Consider the following 9,612-nt stretch of genomic DNA (forward strand, 5'->3'; position numbering starts at 1 on the left):
GTCCTTTGAAGCTTTGAAGCCAGGTAATGACTTCTCATCTCTAGTTGTGAAAGTCTTCTTCCACTGTAAGTCTCTATCATCTACACTGAAAATCTGTTGCTTAGTGTGGCCACCTTTATCATGGCTAGATGCTCTGGGTGACTGGCTGCAGGGTATCAGCACTCATTGCTTTACTTTGTACTTTAAAAAAAATCTGCGGTAAAACCTTGGATTGTGAGCATAATTCATTCTGGAAATAGACTTGTAATTCAGAGCACTCATATATCAACGTGAATTTCAAGGACCATTGGCTCAGTTGTGATCATGTGACATTCGGCATCATGTAGTACTTGTATTATAAAACATCACTCATTTATCAACTTAAAATTCATTAGAAATGTTTACTCATCTTGTGCAACATTCACAGAACAAGTTACTTACAATCCAATTTACTGTAATTTTATTTAAATTCAAGTTAGTTAACATATAGTGTAATAATGGTTTCAGGAGTAGAATTTAGTGACTTATCACCTACATATAATACACAGTGCTCATCTCAACAAGTGCCCTCCTTAATGCCCATCACCCATTTAGCCCTTCCCCCTACCCAACCCCCCTCAGGAAACCCTCAGTTCTTTGTATTTAAGAGTCTCTTATGGCTTGCCTCCCTCTTTGTTTTTATCCTTGTTTCCTTCCCTTCCCCTATGTTCATCTGTTTTGTTTTCTAAATTCCACATATGAGTGAAATCATATGCTATTTATCTTTCTCTAACTGATACATTCTAGTTCTGTCCACTTTGTTCCAAATGGCAAGATTTCATTAATAGAGTAATATTCCATTGCATACATATACCACATCTCCTTTATTCATTTGTCAGCCAATGGACATTTGGGCTCTTTCCATAATTTTGCAATTGTTAATAGTGCTGCTATAAACATTGGGGTAGATGTGCACCTTCAAATCAGTATTTTTGTATCCTTTGGATAAATACCTAGTAATGCAGTTGCTGGGTCATAGGGTAGCTCTGTTTTTAATTTTTTGAGGAAGCTTCATACTATTTTCCAGAGTGACTACACCAGTTTGCAATCCCACCAGCAGTGCAAAAGCATTCCCCTTTTCTCCACATCCTCATCAACACCTGTTGTTTCCTGGGTTGTGTTCATTTTTGCCATTCTGACAGGTGAGAGGTGGTATCTCATTATGGATTTGATTTGTATTTCCCTGATAATAAATGATGTTGAGCATCTATTCAAATGTCTTTTGGTCATCTGAATGTCTTCTTTGGAAAAGTGTCTGTTCATGTCTTTTGCCCATTTCTTCACTGTATTATTTATTTGTGTATGTGTTGAATTTGATAAGTTCTTTATAGATTTTGGATACTAACCCTTTATCTGACAGGTCATTTGCAAATAACTTCTCCCACTAAAAGTCTTGTGCCTTTTAGTTTTGTTGATTGTTTCCTTCACTGTACAGAACCTGTTAATTTTAGTGAGGTCCCAGTAGTTCAGTTTTGCTTTTGTCTCCCTTGCCACCAGAGACATGTCTAGTAAGAAGCTGCTGTGGCCAAGGTCAAACAGGTTGCTGCTAGTTTTCTCCTCTAGGATTTTGAAGGTTTCTTGTATTACATTTAGGTATTTCACCCATTTTCAGTTTATTTTTGTGTGTGATATAAAAAAGTAGTCCAGGTTCATTCTTCTGCATGTTGCTGTCCTTTTTTCCCTAACACCATTTGATGAACAAACTATCTTTTTTTCCATTGGATAGTCTTTCCTGCTTTGTTGAAGATTAGTTGGCCATACATCTGTGGGTCCATTTCTGGGTTCTCCTTTCTTTTCTATTGATCTACAGGTTTGTTTTTGTGCCAGTCCCATACTATCTTGATAATTACAGCTTTGTAAAATAGCTTGAAATCTGGAATTATGATGCTTCCAGCTTTTGTTTTCTTTTTGGACATTACTTTTGTTATTCAGGGTCTTTTCTGGTTCCATAAAAATTTTAGAATTATTTGTTGTATCTCTGTGAAGAATGCTAGTATTATTTTGATAGGGATTGCATTGAATATATAGATTGCTTTGGGTATTATTGACATTTTAACAATATTTGGTCTTCTAATCCATGAGCATGGAATGTTTTTCTATTGTGTCTTCTTCAATTTATTTTATAAGCTTTCTATAGTTTTCAGTGTACATATGTTTTACCTCTTTGATTTAGGTTTATCCTTAGGTACTTATGGTTTTCAGTGCAATTGTAAATGGGATTAATTGCTTGATTTCTTACTGCTTCGTTATTGGTGTATAGAAATGCAACAAATTTCTGTATGTGGATTTTAAATCCATGAGTTTGCTGAATTCACATATCAGTTCTATCAGTTTTTTGGTGGTGTCTTTTGGGTTTTCCATATAGAATATCAGGTCATCTATGAAGAGTGAAAGTTTGACTTCTTCCTTGCCAATATAGATGCATTTTATTTCTTTTATGTTACAGAGATGATTTTTTTTCCTTAAACCTCATGAACCAACCTCTGATAACTTCAATCTTTTCTTCTGCAACTTCCGCACTTCTCTCAGCCTTTATAGAATTAAAGATAGTTGGGGCCTTCCTCTGGATTAGACTTCAGCTTGAGGGAATGTTGTGATTGGTTTGATCTTCTGTCCAGACCACTCAAACTTTCTCCATTTTAGCAATAAGGCTGTTTTTTCTTTCTTATCATTCATATGTTCATGGGGATAGTACATTTAATTTCCTTCATGAACTTTTTCTTTGCATTCACACCTTGGATAACTGTCACAAAAGGCCTATCATTCAGCCTATTTCAGCTTTTGACATGCCCTCCTCACTAAACTTAATCATTTGTAGCTTTTGATTTTAATTGGGATATGTATGACTCTTGCTTTTACATGAACACCTACAGGCCATTGTAGGATAATTAACTAACCTATTTTCAATATTGTTGTGTCTCAGGGAATAGGGAGGCCTGAGAAGAAAAAGAGACATAAGGAAAGCAGGTTGATCATTCAGGATACATACATTTATCAGTTAGGTTTGTCATCTTATACAGATGTGATCTGTGGTACCCCTGAATAATTACTGTAATAACATCATCAGGATCCATCTCAGCAGCCCTCTGTAGCACCACCTCCACCAGCAGCTGGAAGCTACTGAAGTCCAGCTTCAGCCCTGGTCAGTAGGGTGAGTGTGTTGCCAGGGGTCACCAGGGACTTACGAGACTCCAGCTCTCCTTGTGGGAAGGGGGCTGCTGGCTTCTCCCCCTGGCCTGAGTGGAGCGGCATGGAGCACACAGACAAGGACAGCACATTGGTGAGGGCCAGTACAGACACAGCCAGCACCGAGGGGCTGCTGCCATGGGGCAGGGCCACATCTGAGGCCTTACCCCCACCGCGAGAGATGGTGAATTAGTTGGGGTCTTTGCCATCCTTCTGAAGCATGTCTGGTAGAAGCCGCCGCCGGGCATTGATGAACCAGTTACATATCTGGAATGTGTAGAAGAGATTGTGGTCAGTTCACCCAATCAAAACCAGCTACTAAGCACCTATGTTTCTGGCCCCAGAAACACAGCAGCAAACAAGAGACACACAACCCCAGCCCTCCAACACATTGATGTTAGGAAGGGAGAGTTAAAGTCATCATACAAGTGAACATAAAATTACAACTATGATTCAGCCAATAGAGGGAAGGTCCAGTGGTGGGGACAATAATATGAAGAGCCGATCTAGTCTTTGGGAACTCAGGGTAGAACTGACAGAAGAAGCAGGCAGGGCTGATCCGCACTAGGCCAGAACAACAGGAAAAGCACTAAAGGGCTCTTCTGTGACAGAGAACTGTAACAAATATAATAATCATGAAAAAGTTTGAAATATTTAAAGAATTACTGAAATTTTATACAGAGATACAAAATGGGGAAATGCTGTTAGAAAATGCCACCAATAGACTTGCTGGATGCAGGATATCACAAACTTTCAATCTGTGAAGAAGATAGTATCTACAAAGTGCAATAAAGTGAAGCACAATTAAACAAAGTATGTCAACAGTCTGAAGCCCTGCATCCCTGCTTGAAAAATTGATTCCTGGGAATGCCACTACATCAAGAGCAAACTTTTTGTAAAAGATCAACTTTCTTGTTAAACCTCTAAGAAATGGAGGTTTGTTTGTTACTGCACCTGAACAAGACTTTCCTGACTAATGCACAGTAATTTTATAAAGATAATACATATACTTGCAGATTTTTTAAACCGAGAAGAAAATAACTCCAGGGTAACGTATAATCCTTTTAATTCAATAAGTTTAATATAATAAAGAGGTCTCTGTATTTTGTATTTTCTTCATTTGACTTTGAATTAAACTAAAAACATTATTTATTAAAATAGAATATAGATAAAAGGGGGACACAAGGGCTTGAGGTGGCAGGTGTACCATGATTAGGTTTAAATTTAAAACTACCAGTCTCCTGCTTATCAAGGGTGAGTTTCAGATACCAGTGATAAAAGATGATGTCAAAGATATTTCAGAGGAGAATGGATGAGATCAATGTAGTGTGTAGAAACAGCAAATGTGGCTTACTACTAGGAAGGATTGGCTTCAGATCTATCAGTGCTGGTGTCTTAAGGATGATAAAATAATATTTTTTCCAGAAGATGCAGAATTAAAAAAAAAATTGCCATTTCATGGGCTGCCACTTCCACCTCATCTTACAGGACACCTTCCTGAGTCATTATATCAATTGGTGCCCTGTCATCCTAAGCTCCTATCCTCTAAATTACCTAATTTGCCATAGAGACTGGATCATTCTAAGTCAAGAGCTTAATATAAAAACATTCTAAGACCTATATACTCAAAGTCTATGTTTTATCTGTGGACTACAAATTCTGGCTCTCCTATATAGACAGTAGTTTTGAAAAATATTTTGAAAGCATACACATAAATGTATAGAGCTTTTTAAAGTTTGTTTATTTTGAGAGAGGGAGAGAGAGCGAGAAAGAGAGCAAGCAGGGAGAAACACTGAGAGAAGGAGAGAATCCGACCTTATAGGGATCCATCCAATAAACTGCAAGATCATGACCTGAGCCTAAATCAAGAGTGAGATGCTTAACCAACTGAGGCACAAGGTGCCCCTAGACTTTTATTTTAATAAGGTAAAAATATTATTATCCAAGTAGAAAAGGACTTATAATACCGATTTAATGTCTTAGAGTAGCACTTTTCAGTGCTTTATTGCATACAGAATCTAGCTTCTAAACTCCAGATTTTAGAGCATATGGGGACTTAAGTAAAAACGGGGCATGAACACCAGCCTGAAGCCGTATTTCACTGGATGTAACCAGGTTCCCTCCTCACCTGTAGTACTCTTACCTTTCTAGCTGAGTCCAATAGAGAAGGAAAATGTCTTTCAGTGGACTGGACATTTTCCCTTGGCACATTGACAGCCAGAATTCTGTACAGGATGGGATTATGGACAAGAAATCCTGGCTGCCTTACTAGTTCTGTCTTTATTATTTCATTTTAAGCAGGCATGGCCAGCATCTCGTCAGCACTGCCAAGGGGAGATCTTAATCTCATTGTGAAAATAGGAAACTATTAAAGAAATTTTACCAGTTGGAAATTTGGTTTTAGTGCATCCTTATCACCTAAGTCCTCTTACATCCTTTCATGTATACTTTGCTCCCGCTAAATAGAAGGCCTTCTCTGTCTGTATATCTTTACACACATAGTATATAGGGAGTTCCACCCATTGTCCTTGCCACTAAAACTCACTGGCTTATCTTCCAGCTGTTTGCACTTGCCTCTGTTTGCTTGAGGGCTTTCTCTGGCTATGGAGCCTATTCTGATCTTGCACAGGTAAGGAGAGAGTGCCAGAGAATTAATACCATGTCTTTCAGGAGCAACTTCAGTCTATCAGTGTCAGGAATTGTATACAAAAAGTGACAGCTTCCTCATCCTTTGGAAAGAATTTGTCTAAGGAACTTGCTCAAGATGCTTCCCATGGCTTCCCACTGGGATATAAGTTGCCCATTGTGCCCATCTCCTTAGTCATCTTTTTTTCACTACCCTCCCTTCCTGTCACACGTGTATATCTCTCCTCAGGTGTTTCCTCTACCTCCCAAGTAAATTACTTACACTTGACTCTTATGTGTATCAAGGCTACTAGTGGAGGAACCCAAACATACATACATGCACAGTTTAATTATAACCTCTGAGAGGAAGCTTCGTCTGATGACTCCTGCAGAAAAAAATCTTCACCATCTTAATTCGCAAAGCATACTGTAGGTGTACTTTTCTGACATTTTATGCATTTTGCCCATGCCAACCTCTATGTAAAACTTCAAGTTCTTCAGGGGCCTTACCCACACATTCTAATATGTCCATAACCCCTTCCTCAATGTATATTGGCAAAGAAAAATTAGATAACACTTGATTTTGAAATATAAATTCCACCCATGCTGCTGCTGAAACTCCATGGACAACAAATGAGTTATTTCAAACACTTATTATTTTGGTGGAGGGGTGGATTCTTTCTAAGATAATGCATATTGATTTCTTTGAAAGCATTTGACAACATTGTACATAATGTATTTATGAGAGATTTAGTGAAATGTAGAACAAGTAAGATTTAAGTTTTATAAACATGCAGTGAGTTGAACAATAGTATACTATAAATTACTCACTGAAAACCTGAATAAAGATTTCTAAGGAAACTTCAAGTCTCTGATGTTGATCTTTGCCTATTAGAATTTTTTAAAACTTTTTAAAAAAAGTTTATTTGCTTATTTTGAGAAAGAGAGAGAAGTGCGAGCACTTGCACATGTGAGCAGGGCAGGGGCAAAGAGAAGGTGAGAAAGAGAATTCCAACTAGGCTCCATTCCATCCGCGCAGAGCCCAATGTGGGTCTCAAACTCACAAATAGGCACAAATAGACTCCTGTCTATTAGAATTTTTAATAAGAAATATTTTTCTCTTTCATTAATTCATAGGTTGTTTGGAGTTTAGCTGGATTGGCTGAGCTTGACTAAATTTGGTTCTAAGCTGAGGCACTTACAGTTTATATCAACAAATTATGTAAAGATTTGGTAAATATATTTATTAGATTTATAAATTGTAAGAGCTGGGAGAAGAACTAACATATTTGCTAGTGGAATCATGAGTAAAAATGTCCTACATTGATAAGAATAACTGGATATGTTTTAAGAGATTCCAGTATAGAGGTACCTGAATGGCTCAGTCTGTTCAGTATCTGATTCTCGATTTTGGCTCAGCTCATGATACCACAGTTATGAGATAGAGCCCCACATCAGCCTCTGTGCTGAGTGTGGAGCCTGCTTGGGGTTCTCTCTCTCTAGCTCTCTGCCCTTCCCCCATTCATGTGTGTGTGCATGTGTGCTCCTTCTCTCGCTCTCTCCCCTTTTCTCAAAGCAAAGATTTAAATAAAATATTTTAAATAAGGGATCAAATAATCATTTATATTGGAGCACCATGACTGGCTTTATGTCTAATTATGTAAATAAATATTTGCATAGTTGAGTCATTATTATTCAATAAGAACCAATATATAGTGGTTAAAAAGAAAAACTGATACATTTTTAGGGGGCATCAGTAGACATGGAACCCATTCTTTTGAAAGTCAGATTCTGGATATTAGAAACATACACATTTCTTTAGCTCTTCCCAGCTTTTTCTCCAAGTTCCACATAAATAGTACTGAGCATCCTCAAAGAGAGTCTCAAGGTACACACAGCAGTGATTAGAGTCCACCATTTTTCTGTTGTTCACTGGGGCAGTGTCATCCATTTACACACCAGGGCCAGCATGATAATGTGCTAAAGACCTCTTCTGTTTCCTCTTCCCATGTAGCTCTCTCAGAGCTCAGCTCCACCACAACTCCAGTGCTGTGTTCAAGCTATATTCCACATGAAAAAAGCACTCCACCTGCTTGGTTACACAAACTTAGAACAAGTCTACCTCATGTTCTCAGTGACTTGGGGAAATCACTTTCCTCTGCCCAACATCATTCCTCAGGTTTGAAGAGAATTCACTGGAATTCATGGGTGGCAGACAGTGGCCTCTTTTTGCACAAAACTTCACCTGGCCATCTCTTCCTTCATGACCTTGCATGCAGATTGATCCATCATAGATGCTCCCTCAGACTTAATCAGTAGGTCTGAATTCTAGAGTAGGCATAGCTAAGCTCAAACTAGGACTCTCTGCATGGAATTAGCCAATGGGTTTAAATCTTAGCTCCAGCCATTACTTAATTGCCTCACCCTGGTCAAGTTGATTTATCCTTGAAAGTCTCAACTCTCTTATCTGTGAAATGGGAATTCCATTAACCACTTTAGAGATAGAAAATGGATTTTCATGAATAATAAATGAGATGATACACAGAATGTATTAGGATAGCACTAGGTACATACTAAGCTATCAATGGATGTCACTACTATTATTATTACAATGTTTACTATTATATTTCACTAGATTATCTACATATACACAGAAGACTAAAAATAATCCACATCTAAAGATACTTATAGGATGGTGTCTATACCTACCACCCCAGAGTCTTTGCTGGCTGATGTTTAGGTTAGGTATGATATTTCACAGTATTCAAAGCTAGTATCATGGAAACAATGAGAAGTTCTACATAATCCATGTGAACCAAATGTAAATGACAGTCTTTAACTTGAAATACATAGCATGCAATACCATGCTAGTTTATTATGCTTCCTGGAGCAATCTTTATTTACCATGTGAGGGAAGGATAGAAACAAGATGGAAAAAGAACTCTAGCTCTCTTCACAAAATATAATTTTTTAATGTATTCCTTAATTCAGTGACCAAAGTTAACTGAAAAACTGGAATAATTTTTGAAGTAATATTAATTATAAAATATTTTTGAATAAAATATTTAAAAAATCATGGTTATTTTATTAAAACTATATTTCTTAGAGAAAAAGGAAGTACTGATATTATGAAGATGACCATTACTCTGGTGTCTCTGTTGGTCATCACATCTCTAGAAAATTGTCTCTGGAGCGATCTAAGAAACCACAACAAGGTAGTGAGAAGTCATAAGAGGGCAGCGTTACAATGTTTCCCAAGCTGAGGGATCTGGGCATTTTTCTGAAATAGTCCAAGTAGATTAACTATTTTTATATAAACAAGAAAACTTGGATGGACTCTTTAAAGCAGCAGATGGTGGATTCTGGATATGTAGAAATCACAAGAGTAAATTACTAATCATTTAGTTTGTCTAAAAATAGAATGGACAAGGGTGTGTGTTGAGACAGCAGTCACCCCATCCCTGTGCTGGAGCCTGCCCTCAGCTGCCAGCACCCATAGTACCCATCCTCTTTGCTGTTTCCAAGCCCTTTCAGAAGCAGCAAGCCACATACTGGGACCACCAAATGAGGCCATCTCCACAGCTACATGTATTAAGCCCAGCTTCATCCACAGGGGAACACTGATGGGTCCCTATCCCTCGTGGGCACACTCCAGGGCTCTGGCAATATGGCAAGAAGTACTGCATAGGAGGAGTTTAATAAAAGCTCTTTTGAAAACAATAAAATAGAATGTACTATTTTACAAATTAATATTCTTTAGACTTCAGAGGAACCTTCCAGTGG

The 9,612-nt window shown here is 37.9% G+C and overlaps 1 pseudogene; it reads right to left on the reverse strand.

Moving 5' to 3' along the window:
• Nucleotides 1–2,990: 2,990 nt before the first annotated feature.
• On the reverse strand, nucleotides 2,991–9,403 carry LOC115274497 (annotated as a pseudogene).
• Between the last annotated feature and the right edge of the window lie 209 nt (nucleotides 9,404–9,612).

The sequence above is a fragment of the Suricata suricatta genome, chromosome 12 (assembly GCF_006229205.1).
Source record: "Suricata suricatta isolate VVHF042 chromosome 12, meerkat_22Aug2017_6uvM2_HiC, whole genome shotgun sequence".
Lineage (NCBI taxonomy): Eukaryota > Metazoa > Chordata > Mammalia > Carnivora > Herpestidae > Suricata > Suricata suricatta.